The 27,904-nt window shown below is 35.3% G+C and overlaps 1 long non-coding RNA gene across 1 annotated transcript in view; it reads left to right on the forward strand.

The window, feature by feature from the left end:
• LOC122890111 overlaps positions 1 to 16,961 on the forward strand; it is a 28,483-nt gene extending 11,522 nt beyond the window's left edge. Inside the window, exons 2-3 of the long non-coding RNA XR_006381059.1 lie at positions 8,574 to 8,645; positions 16,940 to 16,961. This is a non-coding gene — a long non-coding RNA (uncharacterized LOC122890111). The remainder of the gene's footprint in view (positions 1 to 8,573; positions 8,646 to 16,939) is intronic.
• The last annotated feature ends 10,943 nt before the right edge of the window (positions 16,962 to 27,904 follow it).

Below are 27,904 nucleotides of genomic sequence, written 5' to 3' on the forward strand. Positions count from 1 at the left end.
CCTCATTTCTATGCCTTGTCTCTTACTGTCCGCATACATTTGCATTTTGAATCCCATACATATTATTTTCTAAATTTCTCAACAAAGTCAGGCTCTCCCTTTCCTCTAGGTTTTCATGTATGCTGTTGTCACCTGGCCAACTCCTCATTTATTATTTCTTTTAAGATATTAGTTGATGGGGCACCTGGGTGGCTCAGTGGGTTAAGCCGCTGCCTTCGGCTCAGGTCATGATCGCAGGGTCCTGGGATCGAGACCCGCATCCGGCTCTCTGCTCAGCCGGGAGCCTGCTTCCTTCTCTCTCTCTCTGCCTGCCTCTCTGCCTGCTTGTGATCTCTCTCTGTCAAATAAATAAATAAAATCTAAAAAAAAAAAAAAAAGATATTAGTTGAACTATCAGTTTCTCTATGTTTCCTCCCCTAGCACTGTAAATAAAACCCCATCTTCCTTAGGATCTCAAGTGAAAGAAAAAGTTAAAACTAAATATTATACTTGAAATTTTCTTAATTGCCAGAAACAGTGGTAACACTATTTTGTAGAAAAGAACTTTAAATCATAATTTATACACATATTCAACTGTAGAGGAGAAAACTATTTTGTGTCAGGATGGGAGAATCAACTCTGATTTTAGAAACAATATTTGTAAGTTTTTTAGTTAGAAATTGAAGATGCTCTAAGGGAATTTTTTTTTCTTTTTTTCTTTTCTTTTTTCTTCCAGTTAAGATGCAAAGTGACTTGCTGAGGTGTGGGAGTAAGAAGTGAGGAGAAATCAGATCTGAGAGGAGTGCTGGTTTAAAATAATGATTTCAGGTGATGGGGAAATAAACTGAACAAAGGTGTTTGGCAGCTTGAAGACAAGTTATGAGTTTGGGAGCTATAAATTTATATCAAAACCAATTATCCCAGTTTTATAATTATCTTCTTTATAGAAATTTTAAAAGTTTGATATATCCTTTAGGTATAATTTTCATGGACAAACATGGTTAAGAGAATAAGGATCAAGAGGGTTAAAATAATGACAAGAGAATAGGGAGAAAACCCGTGGAATCTAAATTTTAAAGGTGGTCTGAAAATAAACAGAAATTAAGGAATATTAGAGATGCCATGAAGTTTGCAAATTACTGTATTTAAAAAGTAAGCTGGACAAAATGGGGAGAATACAGAGTATTAGGAGGTCTAACTTACTGGAAAGCAGAGCAGAGCATATTCAGGTGAATGTCAATTATGCTATGGGAAATGGCTGCTGGAGTGGAATAGAGGGGATGTTGGAGATGAGGTCAGTGAATAGAGATCAATGTATTACATGGACCAAAACAATTGCATGGCTCATGATTCCCCTCAGCAAATGAGGAGACATAATACTGATAATTATAAAACACACTTGAAATGAGAAGACTGGTAGGCAAACATCAGTGAAACTGTTTGAGGTATTTGTGCCTGTGCATATTTGTTGTTCATTAATACACTTGTTTATAAGGTAGAAGAGACTTGGCAATGGGTTTCAGAGTGATAAAGGCGTGAGAATCCCACTTTGAGACAGTGAAATGCATAGAATGTTAAAATAAATAAATAAATAAATGTTAAAAAAAAAAAAAGAAGCAATTACTGCCTAAAAGGAGAATGGAGCTTTCTCTATAACATTAAGAATGGGAGAAGGAAATAATCATTGAAGAAATTAAAGATTAATGCATTTTTGATAAGGGAGCAGGACTTTCAGAGAGCAACAAGAAAAATCATAAGGAGAGAACACAAAGGAATGGAAGGAGTCATTAGGGCAACTGATGTAGAGAATCTCAAGGGGACAAGTGTAGCATGAAAACAGGGAGCTGAAGCTTGGTTCTGTCTCTTGGAGGACATTACCAGGTTTCTCCTTCAGAAAGAACTGAAGTTCTTTTTGAAGAACTTCAGAAACAGTGAAACTCACTGTGCTTACATTTTATCATTTGGCCAGTTTCCATAGTTCCTTAATACGGTTTTCTACTTACTTGCTTTTGGAGGCTACAAACAGAAATCTATTAATATTTAACCTTAAACTACACAATACTTAAGCCTTCTACTTCCAATGGACACCTGTTTTCCACTGAAAATAAGATTATTCCATACTGGCAAAATATCTTATTTTGGGGAATTCACAACCTAATATTCTATGGAGTACACATGGTCTATTAAGCTGCTTTTTAAAGCCTTACCCCAAGAATAACACAATTTAAATGCAGGATAAGCTCCCACATCTCTTCTGAAAAGTTACTAAATCCCCTCCACGGAGGAATCAATGAGCCCCACAGATACTTTTGTAAAGTAAGAAAGCTATTGAGGTACTAAGGTAGTAGTATGAGAAACAGACCAGTTTACTTTATACTTTTCATAAATTTGTTTTACATTTTTCAACACTGATTTTAAGTTTTATTAAAAATATTTTCACCACTATTATGAAATTCTGAGGACCTTGGACACTTTACCTCCATTTGATTGTTTGCACTTTATTGATGCTATGTGTTTTCATTTTAGAAATGGTTTTAAACAAATAAGCACCATGACCACTGCTATCCTTTGCCATGGTCTCTGAGACCTTGATCTGGACTTCTGCTAATTTTCCACTTTATTTCTCTCTCTTCTTCTATATTCTACTCCAGCCACTAAAGGACACTGACTTATTGGCCCATGAAAAGCATGCTTCTGTCTCAGGTCCTTTGCTTTGAGTCTTCTACTGAAGATTCTGTTCTGTTAGACATCCATGTGTCTTATGCTATCATCTCTCTCAGGCCGTTACTCCAGTATCCCTTCAGAAGCAAGGCTTTTCCTGAAAACCCTCCATGTTCTACCAGTCTTCCTGCACTTCACCCTAATCTCTATTCTCCACACCCACTCTTATTTTTCTTAACAGCACATGTTGCCATCTGTCAATGGCAGATGATATATTTATGGGTTTACTTGTTTATTGTCTATCTTTCAGTTATAGATGCTAGGCACCAGGACGGCAGAGACATTGTTTCCCTTGCTTTTATACCACAGTGCCAAGAATGTGGAAATAATTAAATATTTCTTGAATGAATCCATTTGCTAACATTAAGATGATTATGGGTTTATCAAGGTTCTCTGTTAACCTGTAGAAGCAGAGAAGATTCTGTCGTCTGCAGCTAAGAACCTTGAAAGATAGAGCAGCATTCTTAACTCCTTTTCCTGATACTGCACTTCCATGAGGGTGATTCTCGGTTTCTTAGATGTGGTTTACATTTGTACAGTTATGTAATATGATTGTTTTTCTGTTAGAATTATGGGAATCCAAATCATTATTTTTATTAATGAAAGCTACCACTCTTTCTTTTTTATTATTATTAACATTTAATGTATTACTTATTTCAAGGGTACAGGTCTATGAATCATCAATCTCACACACTTCACAGCACTCACCATAGCACATACCCTCCCCAGTATCCATCACCCAGCCACCCTATCCACTTCCCCCCCAAGAAGCCCTAAATTGTTTCCTGAGATTAAAAATCTCTTATGGTCTGTTTCCCTTCTTGGTCCCATCTTGTTTCATTTTTCCCTCCCTTCCTGCAACAACACCTGCCCTGCCTCTCAAATTCCTCACATGAGAGAGGTCATATGATAATTGCCTTTCACTGATTGACTTATTTCACTTAGCATAATACCCTCCAGTTCCATCCACGTCATTGCAAATGGCAAGATTTCGTGGTTTTGATGGCTGCATAGTATTCGTGTGTGTGTGTGTGTGTGTGTGTGTGTGTGTGTGTATCACATCTTTTTTTAAAAGATTTTATTTATTTATTTGACAGGGAAATACACAGCGGGAGAGGGAATACAAGTAGGGAGAGTGGGAGAGGGGGAAGCAAGCTTTCTGCCGAGTGGGGAACCCGATGGGGGGGCTCGATCCCAGGACCCTGAGATCATGACCTGAACCGAAGGCAGACACTTAATGACTAATCACCCAGGCGCCCCTATACCACATCTTCTTTATCCATTCATCTGTTGATGGACATCTAGGTTCTTTCCATAGTTCGGCTATTGTGGACAGTGCTGGTATAAACATTCGGGTGCATGTGCCCCTTTGGATCACTACGTTTGTATCTTTAGGGTAAATACCCAGTAGTGCAATTGCTGGGTCATAGTGTAGCTCTATTTTCAACTTTTTGAAGAACCTCCATACTGTTTTCCAGAGTGGCTGTACCAGCTTGCATTCCCACCAACAGTGTAAAAGCGTTCCCCTTTCTTCACATCCAATACCTGGCATTTCCTGATTTGTTAATTTTAGCCATTCTGACTGGTGTGAGGTGGTATCTCATTGTGGTTTTGATTTGTATTTCTCTGATGCCTAGTGATACTGAACACTTTTTCAAGTGTCTGTTGGCCATTTGGATGTCTTTGCAGAAATCTCTTTCTTTGCTAATTCTTAGCATCCATGGCATTTGGACCTGAGGATTTATGAGAAGATATTTATGGAATCTTTAACATTTCAAATAATTACAGTTTAACCTTTCAAGGAATTTCCAATCTTCCATTCTCTGGAACTGCTTGCCTTTATTAACTTGAAACTCTTTTTCCCAACCTTAGATATCTGTAGATACAAATTACCTTGCAATTGCTTTGCTTGTTGCCCAAGTTGTTTACTTTCTGTCCACCTAATTTTTAAGGCAGTCCTGACATTTATATTTCTTATAACTCTATTTATTATTTCCACAAACAAATATATTTCTTAAATAATTATTTATATGGTACTGTGCATACTAAATAGCAGTCCACTTTTAATTACATCTAGAGCTTTTTTTCCTTCAATCAGCTAAATATTTCAATATGACAACTTTTAATTCTACTTGAAAGGCCCCATTTCAAATTTAGCTTACAAGTTAAATTCTGTATTTGGCACAAATTGTCATCTTCACTGTCTGTATCCTTGATGCAAAGAACATAGTAAGAGCTCAAAAACATTTACCAAACTAATGAATTTTTCTTCTCTCACCTTAATTATTATTAATTTAAAAAGAATGAATTCAGGGCACCTGGGTGGCTCAATAAGTAAGCATCTGACTCTTGATTTCAGCTTGGATTATGATCTCAGTGGGACCAAGCCTACCTTGGGCTCCTCACTCAGCAGGTAGTCTTCTGGAAAGTCTCTGCTCTCCTCCCACTGCCCCTGCCTGCCCCTTTCCCCCACCCAACTTGTGCTTGCTCTCGATCTTAAATTAATAAATCTTTAAGAAAACCACATCAAATAATTACAAACTATGTGCAGGTGTAACTATGAGCATTAAGTTTAAAATGATTAAGACTAGAAATATATATTTCTATATTCATGGAACTCCATATAACTGTAAAGCAAAACTTTTTAAAGTATCAGATATAAAATAAGTGCTACAAAGCAGCAAACATCATGCTATATGAGACTATCATAGAGATATACAAATTAGTCTAAAAGTTCAGAGAAGGCTTTTCTGAGAAAATGAAGGGTAAGTAGGTTATCTAAGTTAAGAAAGGGAATGGAAATATTTCAGGAAATCATTGTACAAAGTTCCAGTGGATGTTGGGGCCTATGGGATAGGAGGAATGAAATATCAGTAGAGCAGCAGTTTAGAACAAGGGAAAACAGTGAAAGAGGAGTCTAGATAGGTTAGCAAAATTCAGATCAAGCAAGGCTTTGTAGGCTATAAGAAAAAGTTTTGTTGTCATTTTAAGAACAAACAAGAGAAAGTTATTGAAGAGGTTTAAAAAGGGGTGGGACATATTTAGAAATGTTTGAAAAGGAAAGTGGGGGTACCTGGGTGGCTCGGTGGTTTGGGTGTCTGCCTTCAGCTCAGGTCATGATCCCAGAGTACTGGGATCAAGCCCCTCATCAGGCTCCCTGCTTAGCAGGGAGCTTGCTTCTCCCTCTCTCTCTGCCTGCTACTCCCTCTGTTTGTGCACTTACTCTGCCAAATAAGTAAATAGAATTAAAAGAAAAGAAAAGGACATAGTAGTGGGTACTGTGGAAAGCAGATTAAAAGGTTAAGAGTTAATACTTGGACAATGGGAAATATTTTCACTAGTACAAAATATATAACTGAGTTTCTGAGATTAAATTTATGAAATTCTGATTCCCATGTTGTTGCCTCTAGACTAAGAACATTTTGGTTGAATTATAGAATTTACTTATGAAATAGTCTCATTACTTCCATTTGTTTTATTATAACTATATACAAATAGAAATCTCTGATTTAAGAACTAATCTCTATATTCCTGTGGATTAATTAATGAAGTATTTATATTAACTTGGTATTTTGGGTACTTACCTTAGTACTCATATATCCTTGAGTTAATATGTCATTTTAACATCTGAAATAAATTTCAAAACTTTAACTATTATTTATGCAATTAAAGGTATAGGTATAGTTTTCAAAGTTTCAAACATCATATAGATGTGTTCCCATTAATAGTGTATGTAAAAAAGACAAATGAATAAAATGAGGAAGCTTAGAGGTGTAATTTTAAAAATATATTTTTATATTTTATTTCGTAGCTCTGAGTGAGGCTGGACTTGAAATATGTGTTAACATACTAATTTTACAGCTACTAGTGACTAGATACAAAAAGTCAGATTTCCTTCATTTATGCCAAGCGTATTTTGAATTTTGAAACTTAATTCTATATCCATGTGTTTTTATATAGGAGACTTCATGGGTCTTTGAATTCAGTATAAACTATATTTAAGGATCATGCAAGGTAAAATTTTGAATCAGATTTTCAAGGACATAAATATCGTGGCTAAAAGAGAAAAGAAAAAGAAAAAAGTGTCCTAGTTTCCTGACCCCAAGTCTACTTGAGAGTTTAACACCTTGAAGCTCTCCCTGTCTTTCTTCGAGCTCCCCAGTATTGTTGCTGTCAGCCAGGCCAGCTTGCTTCTGTTTCTCACATCCTTAATAATGGACCAATGCCTTGCTTTCAATACTGGTACCAATAATCAGATCAGTTACCCTTCAGTTCAGGCATCAGAGACTAGGCTCTATTTATAAAATAGATTTAGTTGGATATTACATAAATTATAGTCTCCAGGATGACAGTAAAACCTGGCCAAAAGAGCTAGAAAAGATTCCCAGCACACAATTGACCTATTCTGGTAAAGACGCAAACTGCTATTGCACTCAGCCTTTGCTGTCCAACATCGTCCTCCTACTCCCGTCATACTGATGAGGAATTTATTTAAGTTACTTATATTTTTATTTCTGCTCTATAAAATAGTTTCTTTTCAGAAATAACTTGCTTTATTATGCTTCTTTAGCTGAGCATAATTCCAGACCTCAGATTTCTATATAAACTACTATTCAACTGTCTTACTAGTTCTAGTAGCTTTTGATGCCGTTTTTCTATGTCAATGAATATATTCTTTGCAAATGACATTTAAATCTAATCCCTGTTAATCTTTAAACTCTGATCCCTTTCTTTCCTTCTCTTCTTCCTTCACTCTCTTTCCATCTCTCTCTATCTCCCTCTCTCTCTTTCTTTCCTTTTAATATGTTCAGTTAGCCAGCATACAGTACATCATTAGTTTTTGATGTAGTGTTCAATGATTCATTAGTCTGTCTCTCTTCCTGCCACCCTCCCTTCCTTCCATTATTCTTATACTGTAACCAGGACATTAAGTACTATGTTAAAGAGTGGCTGTGTTAATGAGAATCCCCATCTTCGTCTTGTTCTTAAATGTGTCTCTATAGGTATTTGGTACATAACTTTTGCCATTTTAGGAAAATTTCCTTCATATTGATTTTTTCTAAAAGTGTTAACCTTTATCAAATGCTTTGCTAACATGTATGACATCTAGTCCATTAATATGAGTTATAAGGCTATTTTATGTTGAATCAGCAAAGACTTTGGGGGACAAATCTTATAGGATTATGATGCATTAATTTTAGTAAACTGTCAGATTCACTAACATTTTATCTAGGGGTTTTTCATCTATTTGTAAATGAAAGAGATCTATAATTTTCCTTTTTGTATTCTTTTTATCTAATTTGAGATTTATACTAAGTTCATAAAATAAATGAGTACCTTTAGCTATTTCCATTTTTTTTCAAAAATGCAAAAAATACTCACTTTGGACATTTATAGAATTTGGTTTTTGTCTTTGAATAGCTTAAATTTCAATATAACATGTAGAAATAGATTCTCTTTAACTAGGGAGTTCGGCATCCTATAAATTATTTCACTATGAGATTTTAAACTTTGCAAGTTTTATAAGTTTACTATTTCATCAAACATTTTCTCTCACTTTGGTATTCTAGGTCTAAACACAGGTAATTCTACTTTTCCCCCTATTTAATATTTATTTCATCTTTCTCATTGATGATCTAGAAAATCACATTCAGAATTTTATCAGCATTTACTCATCCTTTAGCTATTTCTAACAAACATTTTATCTTATCCATTGTAAGTAAAATTTCTACTTTGTTATCTTTGGAGGTTTTTCATTGCTAATATTCTTCCATAATAAACTTCCATAAAGTTCATCAGTTACTTTAAGTTCTTAACCATCTGTTTAAAAACTTAACATCATGTATTACATTTGTTATTTTTCTTTATAATAGGTTGACTTCTCCGATAGGATAATTTTGTCTTGTGAGTTTATACCCTTCCAGTGGTATAATCCACCCTTTTTGGTAAGTGCATCACAGGAGGCAGTCATAGTTGTGTCTTTTTTAGTAAACTAAGGGACATATAGGGATAAGCACCAGGCTCAAGAACTTCAGGAGCCTCCAACTTTTTAGTCAGTATAATCTCTTGCAATTCCACCTGATCGGTTCTGGATTTCTCCTTATCCTGAATTACTTAGGGTCTAGGTTAAGTTTCTGCATCGGGGAGACCCAAAATTTTATATATATGTGTATGTATATATATACACACATATATATATATAGTAATATACATATATATATATATATATATATATATATATGAATTTTATTCCAGTCCAAAGGGAAGTTATCTAGAGCTAAAGAATATTTCTTCACCACCAAGTCATTGAAAGACTAAGAATAAAAGGTAGTCCTGGGTCAAAGGTGTGTATTCTCCTTTCTATGCCAGCAGGAAAGGGGGTCATTGAAAGGGGAGGAAATTTACCTTTCTAAAAAGATATAATCTAGAAGTTGTAAACACCATTTCCACAGATTCCACTGACCAGCATTGTATCGTATGGCCACATGTGACAGTCAGATTTGGGGGAAATTTTAGCATTTCATATTGAAATTTTAAAGGCCTGAGGATAGGTTAAGTTCAGTATTGTATGATAGAATAACAGTAAGGCCAAAGGAAAGATTATACCTCAATGGATAACATAGCCGTATTGTTAACAATATTATAATTTTTAGACTTCAATAATTATGTTCATTTTAAACAAGCACACTAAAAGACAATTGCTCAGCTTTACCTTTGATACAATATTTTTTTTTCATCTCCATCTGCCTGATGGAGTTTGTACAAACTTCAAAGAACTATCTTTACTCAAGCTTATCATAGTTTTATCTTTTAATACATTAAGTAATTCCCCATAATCCAGTCTCAGTTTGAAGTGTTAAGTCTCTGGTGACTGAGAGAAGCCTATAGCTCTAGTCAGAAATGGAACTATGAAAGCAGAAGTCATGAGCTTATTTTAGTGTGTATGTATGTGTGTGTTTAACTCATCCACTTCCAAGTTAAATAATTTCGTCTACTTTGAGTATTTCCCCAGGTCTTCCTGAATAGTCAAATAATCAGAAAAAGTCAGATCAAGGTATTCTTACTCCATTGTGCATTTTACTTTTCTCTTGCCATATTTTTTCCTGTGGATCCTAGGTCGAATTGGTGCTGAAAATACATAGATTATAGATATAACTGTTCCATAAGGATTTAAATCACCACAGGTTCTTTGTCTCTGATTATTTTGGTTTTAGGGTCAGAAATCCATAATTGCCTTCTAATATTTATCCCTCCCCTGTGTAATAACAGAACTGAGCATGGCTAGAGGCTGCAATTCCTAGCCCCTTATGCCCCATATTGTGAACATATAGATTTACTCACCAGTGTGATAGCAGAAGTGATGTTCACTTTTAGGTCATGCATTCAGAGGAATGTTTGTGTGCTTTCCCAATTTTTCTTCTATACCTAGTGACCTGGAGATGGTGCAAAAATAGCTGCCTAAGAAATAGATACCTTGAACACAGAGATAGTCTCCCTACCAACTCTGGACCTACTATTTCTGTTCTTTTATATGAAAGATGAATACATTTCTGTATTGTTTTTGCTACATTTGGGGTGACTTTGTTACAGTTACTTGTGTAAACACTAATAAAGTCTCAAAGTTAAGGCAGATATCCTTAATGTTGGAACTATGCTTATACTTGATATCACCCACTGGATTATTTTGCAGTTGTTTCTTTTTATCTCATCCTTGCTTTTTACTGCATTCCTTCAGAAAATAGATACTCAGGCATACAGAACAGGGCAGAAATTTTGTTGCTCTGATAACAGGTATCAAACAAGCTAAGTCTGAAAGAATAATTTTCATAATTCGGCATGGTACTGAAATTACAAAGAAAAAATGGTCAGCAGATAAAAGAAACACAAGGCAAGAGAATAAGCAGTTTTCAACAGCATTATCTTGGGAAACGATGTAATCATTAAGGACAGGAACTTATCTTAAACTAGCTGTTTATTTCTTCACTCTTATTTTTATGACAATAATATAAATGGGCATGGAGGGAACAAGAAACATTTATAGTCATGTACCATATCATAGTTAAAAAATCATTACTTTGTGTTGAAATACTAACTAAAATATGTCAAAAATTGGACAGAAATCAAAGAATTATCGTCTTGTACTTATAATTTTAAAACTAATGTTTACATATTCAGAGACAAAAACTAACTTGAACATTTTCAGGTAAAGAAAAAGTACACCTATATAAGGGATTATAAAATCACTTACGGTTTTCAAGTCCTGTGGGGGTAGAAAAATTATTTTCTGAATGTATGTAATAAATGAGAATATGTGTGTGGCTCAAAATGTGTCTAAACCACCACCTTACCCATGGGAAAGCTGGGAAAAGTAATTTACTATATTAATACATTAAAAAAAATTCCTTTTGCAAAGGATATCAAATCTTCTTTTCAAGGGACTATAAAAAAGAAAATGATTAAGACAGGTTTCCTGAGTAAGAAACTAGGAATTTAATTTAGCAAAAGCCTTTAGTAAACAAGTGTTATAAAGGGAGAATGAACGTGATACATAGATGTTCAAATATAATAAACTTAAAATTTATTTTAATTCAGAGATCAGAGAAAGATCCGGAGATAAGATGATTTTTGCTTTCAGTTTTAAAAGGAGGAGGATCTGAACTTTGGAGAGTAGAAGAAAAGATAATTCCGGGTAAAAGGAATATAATAAAAGATAGTGTAAAAAAAAATAATAATAATCAGGAGTGCCTGGGTGGTTCAGTGGGTTAAAGCCTCTGTCTTTGGCTCAAGTCATGATCCCAGGATTGGGATCAAGCCCTGCATCGGGATCTCTGCTCAGCGGGGAGCCTGTTTCCTTTCCTCTCTCTCTGCCTGCCTCTCCACCTACTTGTGATCTCTCTCTGTCAAGCAAGTAAATAATATCTTTAAAAAAAAAAAACAAATAAATAATTTTTAAAAATCAGACTTATGTAAGGAGAGACTTACTTCAAAAAAAACAAAAAACAAAAAACAAAAACAAAAACAAAAAAAACCCAAACTATTGCAATAGGAAGAACCATAAGATCTGCAAGACCCTCTAAGTGTAGGAAGAAAGGGCTCTTAAATAAGGAGAAATAAAAAAAGAAGAACTGGGGTGGGAAATCAGATGAGCTGATACCATGATTGGGCAGTTCATCAGAGAATGTTTCTTTTGGCTATCAGTTGCTTTGTAGGGACCATTAATGATATGAGCAGTAGGGTTTTAGTTGTCTGATGATGAATCCAGGAAAGCAGGAGAAAAATTGTAAATTAGTTTGGAAAACTGTAGTCAGATATTAAAAGGATACAGGAAGAATTAGAAATTTAGTTAAGTGTTGCCAATTTGTGCAAGGTGATGGGACCCAATCCAAATTGCAGGTAGGTAATAGTTTGTTTTTACAAGTGAAAGAAAATGTCACTTGAATTTCTACCAGAAATGACAGAGTTTGCATCTCTATCAGTAACCTCCAGTTTAAAAGGAATAGCAAAAATAGCCCAAGACAATGAATAGGACCACAACAGGATAACACAGAAGGACATGCTAGGTTTTCTAATGAAACACAAAATTTCTCTCAAAGTCATCCTTCCTTTCCCTATATCAAAAATAATTAAGGGAATTTTATTCTTCATCACAAAATAAGGTCCGTCTCACTAAATTTGGCCTGATTTTTTTTAAGTGTAGACTTAGCAAGAATGATAATTTTCTATAAAAGCCTTTTAAAGTTTGCTTTTTTGGAGTTTTTCATCAGAAATATCACATTGAACTTTTAAAAGTCTCTTGCAGTGCACACTGGGTGCCTCAGTTGGTGGAACGTCTGTCTTCGGCTCAGGTTATGATCCCAGGGTCCTAGGATCAAGCCTTACATCAGGCTCCCTGCTCACCAAGGAGTCTGCTTCTCCCTCTTCCCTTACCCCTCCTGTTCATTCCCTCTCTGTCTCAAATAAATAAACAAAATCTTTTAAAAAAAGTCTCATAAATTTTCAAGAATTTGCAATCAGATTTCATGCAGTACCTACCTATAATTTTGGGTGAATTCCTCCTTTCCTGAGGTCACTGAAATATCCAGAGATTCCTATGCTTTCCAGAAAGTGATCTTTCCTAATTTCACCTGTAAGACTGGAACCCTGTAAGTCAGATATGAGGTCAGTTTTTTCCAAGAGGCTTTGTAAGCACTGGCTTCATAAAAACAAAGACAAAAAGAAACAAACAAAAGACTTATTTTCTTAAAACTATCTGATGGTTTATAATTAAATAAGCATCATTCTCAAATGACATTCTATTCAGTCTTAGTTGTATAACCAATGTTTCCAATTATCTCCAATTAGCAAGAAGCATAGATTTTCATTTAACCTTTATAAATAGCTCTATTGGCATAAAATAAGGATACTCAATAAGTTTCTGAATTCTGGAGGATTAGACAAGAATAAAAAAGGATTAGACTAGAATAAAGGTTAACAATAGCATAGTGAACAATTGACATGAATATAAATAACTTGAGAAAAGAGAAAGGTGTTTCTAATATTCAGCAAGGAGAACATTAAAATATTACCAGTATTCCGAGCAAAACCTATGAACCTCTTTCATCAGTTAATATAGTCCTATGTAATTAAATTTTATTCTATTCAATATGGAATTAACAATCCCATGAATCTGCTTTTCATTACAGTTCAGGAAACCTAGACTCAGTCCAATGGTATGATCTTGAGGTAGAGCAAAGCCATCAGAACCTTGTACCCAAGAGTACCTAGAGTAGCCTTTCTCTTGGGTCTCTAAGACAAGTCATTCTATATTAAAGATGAAACATTCTGTCCCATATCTGATTTGCAGGCACTTTCAAGTAAACAGAATAAAACAGAAGTCTTCCTGTAGATGGCATAAATCTATGGCCATGGTTACCTTACTGGTAATTTTCAGAAGTGTTTTTGTTTTTTGTTTTTTGGGGTTTTTGTTTGGCTTAATTTATTTATTTGAGATGCAGAGAGAAATAGAGCAAGAGAGAGAGAGAACATGAGCTGAGGGAAAGGCTGATGGAGAGGGAGAGGCAGATTCCCCACTGAGCAGGAAGCAAGTCACACCTTGATTTCAGGATCCTGGTACCATGACCTGAGCCCAAGGTAGATGCTTACTACTGAGCCATCCAGGCACCCCAGAAATGATTCTGGTAAGAGTTTATTACAAAAGTAATAATACAACTAACAAAGAGAGTTTTGGGGGATTCAAAACAAAATAAAGACAATCCAAAAAAGGTTTCTGACAAAATACTTATAAACATAATTAACCCTATTTTTCAGGAAAAGTAGATCTATTTCATTTATAAAAGTGAAGGAATTTAATCCTTAAAGAGAAAAAGAAATCTTCAGATATAATATTGTTGAGGAAGAAATATTTTCCTCTACTCTACAAGCTCTTTGGCTAATATAAAGAATTAAATTGACATGACACAGATTAACAGGAGAAAATCAAATTTAATCATGTACATATGGGGGCTCCATAAGATTATGAGGCCCATAAACATTCAGACAATTGAGGTTTAAATGGTCCTACATATCTGTAATTAATAAACCTCTGTAGAAAGGTTTATCAAAAGGTGAATCCCCATTTGACAACACTGGCCTAAAACATACTCGATTCAAATTAAAGGAGTAAAATTGAGACTAAATTAGTTTTTTTTTTTTTTAAACATAACTAAAAACATGACTTGTTGTCTTAGGCAAAGCAGCAGTGAAATTATGGTAAGTTGAAACATAGCAAGTCATTGATGATCTTTGCAGGGATCATATAATTTCTGAAATATTAACAGTTTATCCACACAACAAATTTCACTAGTGTTAGACATCTTTTCCAATTTGATACTTCCCGCTGAACTCATACCAACTTAATTTTTTATACTGCCTCTCATTTCACAGAATGAAGGAACAATTCTTTTATGATTCTCCAAGGACTTCTGGGAAATCTCAAAGACAGTTTATAGTGCAAAAGCTATCATTTAGGATTTGTTTGGGGAAGGCAAAATGTCAAAAGTTATGAAGAGATTTGAACATTTAATTAAAATAGGATCATAGATTAGTGAGAAAATACATGGATACCTATTGATCAAAGGGCCCACAAAGTTTTCAAAAGTAAATATAGAGGGTAATATGACAAAGAACTTTATTACTTTCAAAGGTGAAAAGACTTGGCTCTCTTGGAATAATAAAAGACATGACAAAGTCAACATGAAGTGCAAGATATTTTTCTGATAAGACACAAAAATCGCTTCCTTCTAGAGCAGATTTTTCAGAAGGTGAATAAACTTTTAAAAACACTTAAGAGTTCACCGATAATCCAAGAAAGTCATTTTTTTTCCAAGAAAGTCATTTTAACAGAGAAAACCAAATTTTAGTCTTGCATTGGTATAATAAATGTAAAGTTTTTTAAATTGATAAAATTTTAGCCAGACACAATAAAATCCTTTTCTGCAAATGTACAACTTTCTATATGAATTGTGGAACAACCAGTCCTTCTACTTTAGGACAAAACTGTTCTTTTCCTTAGCAAAAAGACGTCCTCTATACCTTGCATGCTGAAGATGTTCCTTTTTGCCATTATTTCTCCTGGTGGATTCTCCTTTACAAATAATGGTTACAACTGAACTACAATAACTTCTGTTTCACAGAGAAAACTATCAGGTGGATAACTGTGAACTGTCTATTGTACACAAATATTGAAGAAGCAGAGTTTATGAATTTATATCGCTCAACTTTATGGCCATGTACTTAATTCTCACTTGGGCAAAAATGAACATGTGCATTAACAGATTATATAATCTTGCCTATATACTAGAAAAGTAAGAGGCACAAAAGTTAGTTTCTATGAAAATAAATTTTAGTCATGATTCAGGCATAAACAAATAAATATAAATCTCATATTACATAAAGGCTCTGGCTTCCCTCCTTGTCCCACCTACACATTTTTACCAAGATTGAGTTTTTAACAGATAGAACAAGTTGAGGTTACCTAAGCAATATGAGCACTAAAGTGTCCTCAGCAATATCTGTGGATATCTTTAAGATTTTTCTTCCCTTGTTGTCTAACCTTATAAAGGCTGTGGGCTCAATTTTGGGAGAGGGACTGAGGAGAAACAAAAAGCTACTAGCTATTTCCAAAGCCAATGTAATGAATGAATGACCCAAATATTTCTAATTGGCTTTTTAATCCTCAAGTGAGTACTCATAGGGTCCCTGAGAACCTTAATAGCTCCTGGCTGGAAGTAGGGACATAAAGCTTGAGTAACTATAAGGAGGTGATAAGTCTGGCAAGGTCCATAGAGGGGTAGACAAAGAGGTAAGATGTTGAAGGAAATAGAAGAAGGATTCAAAGAGGTAGAGAAGGTCAAAGTTGTAAAAAACAGAAAAGGGGAGTGGAGATGATGGTAAGGAAGAGGTCTTAGAAAAGATAGTTTGGAGAGATAACAAGTTTCCTAAGCGGTCATAAAACTCCTAAATGATCTTTAATAAAATGTTGACATTTTTAATGTAATCAACTGAATTAGTGCCATAATAACAAAGCATGTAGTCCACAGGAGAAGGGGAGAGAGGATACCAGTAGACTGAAAGTTACTGATAGGGTTAGATAATTGCCTCAGAAATAAATTGTAAAGGAGCTAGTAGAAAGTCCCATTCAAATACTCCCCAGGAGCCAAAGCAGCTCACCCTTCACCCCAGAGGATGATCTTCAATCCAGGAGCTGAAGGAACATCCTCACTCAATCCTCACTGAAGGACAAAGGAAAAGGAAAAACAGAAAAAGCCTCATGGGTTAAAAAATCTCCTTGCCTGCTATAAACATTGGGGTACAGATGTCCCTTCTTTTCAAGACATCTGTATCTTTGGGGTAAATACCCAGGAGTGCAATGGCAGGGTCATAGGGAAGTTCTATTTTAATTTCTTGAGGAATCTCCATACTGTTCTCCAAAGAGGCTGCACCAACTTGCATTCCCACCAACAGTGGAAGAGGGTTCCCCTTTCTCTACATCCCCTCCAATACATGTTGTTTCCTGTCTTGCTAATTTTGGCCATTCTAACTGGTGTAAGGTGATATCTCAAGTGGTTTTAATTTGATTCTCCCTGATGGCTAGTGATGATGAACATTTTTTCATGTGTCTGATAGCCATTTGTATGTCTTCATTGGAGAAGTGTCTGTTCATATCTTCTGCCCATTTTTTGATATGATTGTCTGTTTATAGCAGCAATGGCCACGGTCGCCAAACTGTGGAAAGAACCAAGATGCCCTTCAAAGGATGAATGGATAAGGAAGATGTGGTCCATATACACTATGGAGTATTATGCCTCCATCAGAAAGGACGAATACCCAACTTTTGTAGCAACATGGACAGGACTGGAAGAGATTATGCTAAGTGAAATAAGTCAAGCAGAGAGAGTCAATTGTCATATAGTTTCACTTATTTGTGGAGCATAACAAATAGCATGGAGGACATGGGGAGATAGAGAGGAGAAGGAAGTTGGGGTAAATTGGAAGGGGAGGTGAATCATGAGAGACCATGGACTCTGAAAAACAATCTGATGGTTTTGAAGGGGTGGGGGGGTGGGAGGTCGGGGTACCAGGTGGTGGGTATTATAGAGGGCACAGATTGCATGGAGGACTGGGTGTGGTGCAAAATTAATGAATACTGTTATGCTGAAAATAAATAAAAAATAAATTAAAAAAAAAATCTCCTTGCCTGAAAGGATGTAATTCTGAGATTCTGCAGATAAGAAGTGTGGAGCACTGGATTAGAAACAGGGCTCACCACTGTGAATCCCAGTTTTCCCAATCAGGAAAGGAAACAAAGATACAAAAAAGCTGACATAAACATCTGTGATGAGATGACAGTGGGATCCCAGAGGCAGTGAGCACTTCCTCTAACACTTAACATCAGAAAACTTCTTTTTCCCAAAGACTATGGTACTACTACAATGTGCAAGAATCTCCACAATCAGAAAGAATGAGCTTTTCTTTTATTGAGAGGAGTAAATAAGCCTAGAAAGACCAGGTGGTGGGGAGTGAGATGAGCAGGTGGTATGACTTTTGATCACAGTTTTTCTCTACAATTAGTTGATTCTCAGGTGTGGCCACTATGGTGGTGTTCTTTTTCAATGCTTATTTAGTTCCAGAGGGAGGTTAAAGTTGAAGGGCCTGTAGGCAGGAGCAAAGTCTAACTAAATTTTGGATGTGTGGTGCATAAACAACAAATTCTGGAACACTGAAAAAAAATTAAATTTAATTTAAAAAGAAAAAGAAAAAAAAAAGTTCAGTGAGAGGGCATTTTGTCCAGATTGATCAGGTGACACATTGTTAAGCCACTTACAAAACTAAGAATGGGAATTTGGAGGGTCTGTCCTTGACCTTATCCTATGTAAACAAGGATATCATCCTCAAGTCTTATCTATTTCATCTGGGGAAGGGTGGCTCTTTGGAGTAAACCATTTTCTGAAACACCAAAAACTTAGGAGTCTCTAAATCACCTTAATTTTCAAGGTGCACAAGGCTTAGGTAAATTTCAACACTGTCAATAATATGAGGAATTATGAAAATGCACATAACATTCTATTACTGTCATAACCATCCAGATTGTGTATGTCTTTTTAATATGTCATTGAACATTTCAAAATCAATAAATTCTTATAAAACTGATTTAAGTATTTCCATCTGTAACACTCAGGTTTAGAAAAATAACAGAGTAATTAAAGTAAATAACAATAATTTGTGACTTTGATAAGTACCCAAAGAATAAAAATAATCATAATCAAATGCAACCAAATGAAGAAGTTAACATAAGATTTTAAATGCTGAAACAAACAAAAAAAGATTGAAATCACTGTTCCTATGGATCTACACATATTCATTAGAAAATTGGCTCAACTCTTTCATAAAATTCTCATGAAGTTGCAAAGAGAATAAGACAGTCATGGCTTCCGACCTTAGGATTACAGTTCCATTTTTAATCTTTCCATTCCAGTGGCTTTAAGCATAATGAAAATTTAACAGTAATTAATGGATCTTTAAAATTGTTCTTCGGGACGCCTGGGTGGCTCAGTTGGTTAAGCAGCTGCCTTCGGCTCAGGTCATGATCCCAGCGTCCTGGGATCGAGTCCCACATCGGGCTCCTTGCTCTGCAGGGAGCCTGCTTCTCCCTCTGACTCTGCCTTCCACTCTGTCTGCCTGTGCTCGCTCTTCTCTGACAAATAAATAAATAAAATCTTTAAAAAAAAAAATTAAAAAAAAATTTTAAAAAAAATTGTTCTTCAATTGAAGACATATGCTAATGACATTTCTGCCAGGGTAGAAGCAGAGGAAGAATGCAGAGAAGAGATCCAGAAGAGCTCGACCATAATGTGAATATCTATGAATAGCTCTTTCAGTGACAGAGCACATAGTCTGTGAATGCTTGATATTAATAGTGATTTGCTCATAAGAATGTTTGCTTTCAATTATGGACCTATGACTAAATTTTAAAGCATGTACTTCATAACTAAGAAGGCACTCATTCTGTCAGGCTCACTATCAGAAGACACTTGATTAGCAGTTTGAAGTTATTTTGGGTTTTTTTGTTTGTTTAACTCTCTGAAGCTATTATTTAAATTACACTTTAAGGTTTTATTATCTTGAATCCTGACAATGTCAAATACATCTCCCATTTCAATTCTCTTTTCCTTTGTACCTTATCTGTCTCTGCTTTATTTCAAGGAGTAAGCTTATTAAATACGATACAGAGTCCACAAACTGCTAGTAGAAGTGACTGTTTATTGCTGTTAAAAATCAATTGCAGGTTAGATATTTAAATCTGAATATTTGAACATGTGATATGTTTTGGCTCCAAGATGATAATCCATATAACCCCTTCTACTAATTATAGAAATAAATACGTTAGAGAAAATGATGATAGTTGAACATTAAAATTATCAGCAGTAATCTTAAATGAAGCATAAGCACTATTTTTTCAATATAATAATTTCTCGAAATCTTCAGTAAGAAGGCCCACATTTTAAATTTCAATCCAGTCAATAAGGCTTTATAGAAGAGTGAATGAAATGCTGTACTTGAGAATAAGCAGGTGCAATATTTCTGGATTTGTAAATTTATGATAAGTAACCTTAATCAGTTTTTTTTAAGTTTCTAAAAAATATGTCATATGGTCAAATAATCTTCGACAAAAGAGGAAAAAATATACAGTGGAAAAAAGACAGTCTCTTCAATAAATGGTGCTGGGAAAACTGGGCAGCTATATGTAGAAGAATGAAACTCGACCATTCTCTTACACCGTACACAAAGATAAACTCAAAATGGATAAAAGACCTCAATGTGAGACAGGAATCCATCAGAATCCTAGAGGAGAACATAGGCAGTAATCTCTTCGATATCAGGCACAGCAATTTCTTTCAAGATATGTCTCCAAGGCAAAGGAAACAAAAGCGAAGATGAACTTTTGGGACTTCATCAAAATCAAAAGCTTCTGCACAGCAAAGGAAACAGTCAAAAAAACAAAGAGGCAACCCACGGAATGGGAGAAGATATTTGCAAATGACAGTACAGACAAAAGGTTGATATCCAGGATCTATAAAGAACTCCTCAAACTCAACACACACAAAACAGATAATCATATCAAAAAAATGGGCAGAAGATATGAACAGACACTTCTCCAATGAAGACATACAAATGGCTATCAGACACATGAAAAAATGTTCATCATCACTAGCCATCAGGGAGATTCAAATTAAAACCACATTGAGATATCAACTTATACCAGTTAGAATGGCCAAAATTAACAAGACAGGAAACAACATGTGTTGGAGGGGATGTGGAGAAAGGGGAACCCTCTTCCACTGTTGGTGGGAATGCAAGTTGGTGCAGTCTTTTTGGAGAACAGTATGGAGATTCCTCAAGAAATTAAAAATAGAACTTCCCTATGACCCTGCCATTGCACTCCTGGGCATTTACCCCAAAGATACAGATGTCTTGAAAAGAAGGGCCATCTGTACCCCAATGTTTATAGCAGCAATGGCCACGGTCGCCAAACTGTGGAAAGAACCAAGATGCCCTTCAACGGATGAATGGATAAGGAAGATGTGGTCCATATACACTATGGAGTATTATGCCTCCATCAGAAAGGATGAATACCCAACTTTTGTAGCAACATGGACGGGACTGGAAGAGATTATGCTGAGTGAAATAAGTCAAGCAGAGAGAGTCAATTATCATATGGTTTCACTTATTTGTCGAGCATAACAAAAAGCATGGAGGACAAGGGGAGTTATAGAGAAGGGAGTTGGGGTAAATTGGAAGGGGCGGTGAATCATGAGAGACTATGGACTCTGAAAAACAATCTGAGGGGTTTGAAGTGGCGGAGGGGTGGGAGGTCGGGGTACCAGGTGGTGGGTATTATAGAGGGCACGGATTGTATGGAGCACTGGGTGTGGTGAAAAAATAATGATACTGTTATGCTGAAAATAAATAAATGATAAAAAATATGTCAAATGGGAATACAATCTGGTTGAGAACATTGCAAATAATAAATTAAATCATATCTCACAGAGTTATTGAAATAATTTGTGATATCAATAATATTAGTTTAAGTTGTTATACATATCCACAAAGTCCTAATTCATTTTTAATGAAAACAATGTACTTAGGTATTTGACAAAAAAAATAGTTGCCTTATTAAATAAAATATTTAAATTATAAACTGGTCATTCCTATTAGAATTCCAAAATGCTTTTGAGTACAGAGCAGATCTGAGCAGATTTCCCCTAATAATGCAGTTCTAGATGCAAAAACTAGTATATTTTTATATTATATCCAAATCACTTTAAGTGCTTTTTTGCTATTATTTTTATAAATGCTACTAATCACAGTCCATTCATTCTTTATAACAGTACAGTTGCAATATGATATTCTATCTTCCTCATGCAACTCCTTCCAAATTTTAAAATCTCTGACATGTCCACCTGGCCAGTCTTCTGCTAAAATGACATCTGGGAATATTGTAGTCCCTAAAGGGTACTTGAAGTAGCAACCCTGGCAATGAAACACCATGATCCCAGATTGGAGTCTTCATAAACACAGTGAAGACAACTTCCAGGCAGTGTGAACCTTCTATAATGCCCAATATTTAGCCCAAATATTGCCAGCCAGTAGCCTTCAGGGACTTTACTTTCCTGATACAGGACAGAAATTGTTTGAAATTTTAAAACCTTTAAAAACTTTTTAAAAACCTATCTTATTCTCTCTAGGACATTATCATAGAGAGTATGTTGGGTCAGCTTTCTTGGGCTGCACAATAACATTTGTATGCAGTGCGCAGTATTTGGTTCCAGAGTTTTTTATTTCCTTTATAAAATTTTTATGTATGTTCTATACATACAATATGTATAGAACATTATGCTTATATTGCCTTTGTCCAGTGCTACTCCTATTCAACCTTTATATTTTGGATCAAATATCTTCTCATCTGGGGAATTTTACAGGATATATCTAGACAGTTTCTATAGCATTTATCATTCTCTTATAACATTATTGTACTCTACTATTTATGAAGGTGATGAGCCCCTGGATTCTTGTATCACTTTTGAATCTCTGTAACCTACCAGAGTACCTGGCATAGAGAAGATACCCAATCAATATTGACCAAATGCATGTGGATTTAGGAGTTGTTTATTTTGAACCTACCATGTGATAGATGCTGTTTTAGGTACTATCAGCTGAGCCTTTAGCCAAGCATAAGTTTGTTTGCATGTGTGTTTGTTTGTTTTAACCTTCATGGAGTTCATAGTTGGCCTGTTCATACCTGGAATGTTGGTATTTCAGTTTTTTAAGGATTAGATGCTAATGATCCCTCTTTGTGTGAGCTCAGTTCTGATGAGTTCCTAGAAATCTGTAATTTTACAGGTTTGAATATGTGATAAACTCTGGTCTTTGGACTGTATAGTTCAGTAGGAAAATAAAACCTTTCTATTCTAAGGTACTCAAAAAGAACAGAAAAATGCCCTCAGAGAGGAGATAAAAGCAAACATTGTGATGATCAGTCCAAAGACTCTGGTTGACTGCTGAGTATGCAAGGCAAAAAGCCTCTAACACAGAGCAAATTTGTTCTAGATTACACCAGTGAAACAAATGTTATAAATTCTAAAATAAGTCTCCTAACTTACTCAATATATAAAGTAAATAATAGAGGTGTTAGTCTTTTTCCCTTTCATATCCTCAAAGCCCACCATGATATCCTTGGGTTGGAGAATCACTATTGGAAAGTCATGATGTATGATTTGCATTTGTGTATGAACAGAAATAGAGTTGTTGCATGGATTTTGTTAAACTGTGAAGAGGACATTAGTTTTGAACATATTAAATTGCCTTGTTAGTGGAATATCCTTGTATAAACAAGGGAGATAACTTCATTTACATTTCTCAGCCACTTTAAGAAAGGCTTTTCAATTCTGTCCCCATATATCTCTCAATATGTTTCCTACCATCTATCTTCACTTTTTTATTTTTCTCTTTTTTCTTTTTCTTTTTCTTTTCTTTTTTTTTTTTCTTTTTTTTTTAAAGTAGGCTCCACACTCAGTATGGAGCCCACTGGGGCTTGAACTCTCATCCAAGAAACTGAGACCTGAGCTGAGATCAAGATTCAGCTGCTTAACCAAATGAGCTATCCAGGCACCCACCATCTGTCTTTACTTCTACAAAAGAAATTCAGTACTGCCATTTCCCATCAGACTACTACAACAGCCTTCAAACAGAGTGCCCACCCTTGAACCAGTACAGGGTAAAGGGATAGAATCAATGTTTCTGCTTTAAAAAAATTCAAAATGACCCAAAGATTATGCAGTGACTCATGCTGTATTTCTCCTTAACATCGTTTAATTGCCACTAATTTGTTACATGATAAAATGTAAGCATTTTTTCATGATCCATTAGTCAAAATAGGCTAGGTTGCCGTGTTTTATAAATTATCCCCAAATCCCAGGGGATTAACCAATAAAATATTCATTTTTCACTCATACAAATCTAACATGGGTCGGAAACTGCCTTCATTTACTCTACACTATGGATTTTTGGTGTCTTCTGAGGTAGCTAGAAGTGAAAGAAAGAGCATGAGAAAAGCACATTTGTCTTTAATTGCTTAGGCCCAGAAGTGATGTTGTAGATCAACTTTATGTGACATATGTTACATGTAACATATATGACTTTTATATCATTTCTACATAAAATTATCTGGATTGAATCTAATTCCAGGTTTGTAGAAGAGGCTGGGAAATAGAGTCTTCTTAAGTATCCAAAAAGACTAAAATGAAATGAGAGTGTTAAATACATAACATTATATCGTTCATGTCTGCTACCCAAAACTTATCTTGATGTACCCTGTCTGTTTTTAAGCTTCATATTTACCTATTTTTAAACATTCTTTGAACACTTTTAAAAAGATTTTATTTATTTATTTATTTATTTATTTATTTATCTATTTATTTATTCATGAGAGATGGAGAGAGAGGAAGAGGCAGAGGGAGAAGCCAGGACCTGGGATCATGACCTGAGCTGAAGGCAGACACTTAACTGACTGAGCCACCCAGGCACCCTCTTTGAACATTTTTTAAACATTTTCAAGCATTTTAAAATATTTTGTTGTTGTTCCAGCCATAACTGAGTACTCTGAAGTGCATCATGCTATATGATTTTATTATTTTGAAAATTCCTGAATATCATCTTAATTACTCTCTCTTGTCCTTCTGTTTTCTACAAAAATCTCACACATTTTTAAGATTAAGTAATTCTTAATCTTAAGAATCTTCCATTCTTAAGCTTATAGCTACAAAATCTAAGAGTTGTTATTCAAAAGTTGATTTATGGTATGGTGTGCTGAAGACAAGAGCAATTAGTCAGTTGTAAAACATAATAGGAGGAACAAAAGAAGGAAGGGGGGAAGAAAAAGGACAAAAGCAAAAATATCAGATTTTCTGTCAGGCTAGATAGGGAAGAACAACATGTATAGGAATTAGGAATTGGAGTAAAAAATGTAAGGAAAATATGTAAAGAGTAATTTGGCAAAAATTATTTTAGTGTTCAACCAGAGAAAGTAAAACTAATAGGAGTTTAAATATATAAATACAGATATACATATAGTTAGATATGGTTGTAGTGAGAGAGAAATTTATTATAGAACATTAAAGTATATAATTGTAGTCGCCCAAAGAAGCCAGAAATTCATAGGTGCGCAGTCAGGAAGGAATGATTCAAGGAAACAGAGAACAACTGAGGTTTAGCTGCTGATTAATATAGCTCAATGAAGTATATCAGCAGATCTGTAACAATTAAGTGATTGTTGAGGTACCAAAATGTTGAAATATTTGACAATGTCCTTTTATTCTGAAGGATTCTAATCACCAACTACAATTCTGATCACCAATTCAATTTTTCCCCACACATCCAAACAATTCTCCCAAACTATCTGAATGCCCTATATATAATTCAGCTCAGTTCTAACATCATCTACCTGAAGATAGCATCAGGTCCTACAGGTAAATCTCACTCCTACAAGACTCCACCTACCCGCTCAACTTCAAATGTCAATCATAAGTCCAGATTATCATCTGTGTTTCTGCCCTACTGGCTATAGATTGGAGGTTCCAATGACCTCCTCCTTGGGTTCTATTTACTTGTTAGAACAGCTCACAAAACTCAGAGAAATGTTTTACTTACTAGATGATCAGTTTATTATAAGAGGATATAACTCAAGAACAGCCAGAAAAAAAGAGATGCATGAGGCACAGAGATGCATGAGGTACAGAGCTTCCATGCCTTCTCCAAGGATACCACTCTCCCCAAATCTCCGTGTGTTCACCAACCTGGTTAATCTCTGAACCTCCTCCTTTTCAGTTTATATGGTAACTTCATTACATAGGCACAGTTGATTAAATAATTGGCCCTTGGTGACTTAGTCAACCTCTAGCTCTTCTTTTCCTGGAGGTTAGAGATGTGAGACTAAGAGTCCCAACCTTCTAATCACATGGTTGGTTCTCCTGGCAACCAGCCCCATTCCTAGGTGGGATCCAAAAGTTACCTCATTAATACAACAAATACACTTTTATTGTTCTCATCATAGGGAATTTCAAGGGTTTTATTAGCTTGGTACCAAAAAAGGGGATAAAAGCAATATATATAGATAGATAGATAGATAGATCACAATGTCATACTTCTGTTGCATGGAGTCTTTGATTTAGTCCTTCTTTAAAGGGTTTTCCCCTAATTAGGCCAGTCTGCCAAGGATAATCTCCCTGGTGAATAACTATAATAAATTATTTGGGGTTTAATTACATCTGCAAAGTTCCTTCTCAGCAGCACCAAACTAATGTTTGATTGAATAACTAGGGAAAAGTATATATATGCTACAAAATTTCTGCTGTTTTTTTTAGCTATCGAACTCTTGGGAGAATCTCTCTGGTTTCCTACTCTAACCAGAAACATACTAGAAAGGGGAATTCTGTGGTTTGTAGTTCAGCCTAGCCAGGTTGATATACCAGAACATAGTAAAACTAAATGTATGAATGTTGGAGATACTGGAGGGAAACTTCTAAAAATCATCCTTGACACTGCTTTATGCAGAATGCAAAACTCAGTTCTCAGCAAACTCATACTGGCTTATATATGTAGTTGATTTTTGTTGCTCACGTTAATTATGTTTAATAAAGCTGCAAATTAAATAAAGTTGAATACTGCACTATTGCCCCTAAGATAAGTTTAGGGTTAAGTTCCTATGAACCTCTGGTCTCACCATTTTTATGCACCAAAATGTCATCTACATTATATATGCTCATTTGCAGGTTGTTATAAAACAAGCCAATCTCTTCAATGCTGAGAATCTCCTTTTATAAATAACCCCCTTTCTGTATAACATTTAGCAGGTACTTTTAAAATACTGCAGTTTCTTGATCTTGTCAACCTAAAAGCAAGAAAACTATTCAAGAGACAAAATATTTATTTGGGATCAAAAATTCCAATTTGAAGTACACAGATTTGGGTAGAAATTCAAATAGGATCCTGATTATAGGAGATAGACTTATGGGTTTTATGGGAAAAAAAAAGGGAAGATTAGGTAAGTTGTTTTAAAGATCAGTTCATTAGTATTGACAAGGATGATAGATTTGTATTTAATTGCTTGATCAGTTAAAGTGGTTGCCAGGCAAAAGTTTACTTTTATCAGTCTTTTCAATCAGGATTTTCTCATTCTTGTTAACTTCTTGGAGTGTTGGTGGTTTGGCCAAGTTCAAAGTTTTTAAAATAGATGGTGCAAGAAAGTTGCTCTAAAATAGTTGCTCTAGGCTGTATTTTAAAAATGGGTCTCCTTAGGACATTTTTCACAATATGTGGAACCTGCGTTGTCTACAAGTTGAACATTTTCCTCACTGTATTGTCTTTTTTGAAACATGAAAACCAGCCAGCACTACCCAAAAAGAATTTGAAATTTTCTTGATGCTGGGATCAAGATCTTGATCTTGATCCTTCTGCTAATTTCCTTGGCTTTCAATGTCACACAATGTTATTTACTATGCTATGTTTCTTCAATAACGACACCTTCAATTCACAAATTTAACCACCTTTCCATTTTTTCTATAGCTATGGCATGCACTGCACACTCTCTGTAACCATGGAAGTAAGCATTTCACATCACCTATGCTGAAGACCCACATTAGGGAGAGAGCGATATACAGTGGCCTGAGTGTGTTCTGTGGATAACTGCAAAACAATACCTGGAATAAGAATTTGTTAACCCCCCGTGTAAGAGCTCTCATAATTTCTGCCTTCAAACTGAGGGGCAATGCATATCCTCTGCCTGGGCTTTAGATGGGACTGGAGAATGTTGAAATCTGCAAATATTTATGTGAAGAGAAATAAGAGATAAAATTTTATATTCTAATACTAATTCACCGTGCACCTGGGTGGCTCAGTGGGTTAAAGCCTCTGCCTTCAGCTCAGGTTATGATACCAGGGTTCTGGGATCAAGCCCTGCATCGGGCTCTCTGCTGAGCAGGGAGCCCGCTTCTCCCACTCTCTCTGCCTGCCTCTCTGCCTACTTGTGATCTCTGTCAGTCAAATAAAAATAAATAAATAAAAAATCTTAAAAAAAAGTTATAATAGTTATAATCCTAATTCACAACTACAG

Source organism: Neovison vison, chromosome 11 (genome assembly GCF_020171115.1).
Source record: "Neovison vison isolate M4711 chromosome 11, ASM_NN_V1, whole genome shotgun sequence".
NCBI lineage: Eukaryota > Metazoa > Chordata > Mammalia > Carnivora > Mustelidae > Neogale > Neogale vison.